A 940-nucleotide genomic window follows, 5' to 3' on the forward strand; every position below is an offset into this window, starting at 1 on the left:
ATAGATAGATAGATAGATAGATAGATAGATAGATAGATAGATATAGATATATAGAACAGGAATTGAACCAAACTCATTGCCATTGAGTCATTTCCAACTCCCAGTGACCCCCATTGGGTTTTCAAGGCTGTAAATCTTTACGGAAGTAGACCGCCTCATCTTTCTTCCATGGAGCAGCTGGTGGGTTCAAACCACCAACCTTTGCTTAGCAGTCAAATGCCTTCACCATCATACCACCAGAGCTCCTTATATATACTTTTATCCAAACTCCCAATATCCTAGGCCTGCTGTACCTTGTTTTCTCAGGACAAACATGGAATATACAATAACAACCACTCTAAAATCATCCAGATTACTCTGGTTCCTGCCAGATTAACTCTTAAACCACACATGAGTTTATGGAAAGGTTTTGTTGCCCAAACACTGCTCCCTCCTTTTTAAGTGCTGTGACATGGTAACCCATGCTGGTTCATGGGATTCTACCTCTTCTGAGCCTTCCAGATGCCATGTGCATTTTTGGGGATACTCAATAGAAATAGTGTTTTAACACAGTGGAAGGCACTTTGGGCACAGCAGCTTGCCTGGAGGTGGGGCTGGGGGGTGGGGGATGAGGGGTGAGGGGCAGATTGTTGGCTAGCTGCAGGCCATTTAGCACTTCATCAATCTCATAGCCCATGGAAAGTCACTCATCCCTGGACTAGAACATCCCACAATTCCAAATGGCAACAACTGGGTGTTCTTTATGCTGGCGTTGACTTTCCACAACTGTATCTGATTTTAGAAGTGATATTAAAAAAGAAAATGACCTTGAGAATTAACTTCAGCCAGATGGAATCATAGAACTGGAAAGGTTTTCAGTCTTTTTGTTTTGTTTTATTTTCTTAATGGTACACTATATGAAAGCTTTCTTTTCTTCTCCTTCTTCTTTTTTTTGGTTAAA

The sequence above is a fragment of the Orycteropus afer genome, unplaced genomic scaffold (assembly GCF_000298275.1).
Source record: "Orycteropus afer afer isolate SDZICR_OR568_19922 unplaced genomic scaffold, OryAfe1.0 scaffold00024, whole genome shotgun sequence".
Classification (NCBI taxonomy): domain Eukaryota; kingdom Metazoa; phylum Chordata; class Mammalia; order Tubulidentata; family Orycteropodidae; genus Orycteropus; species Orycteropus afer.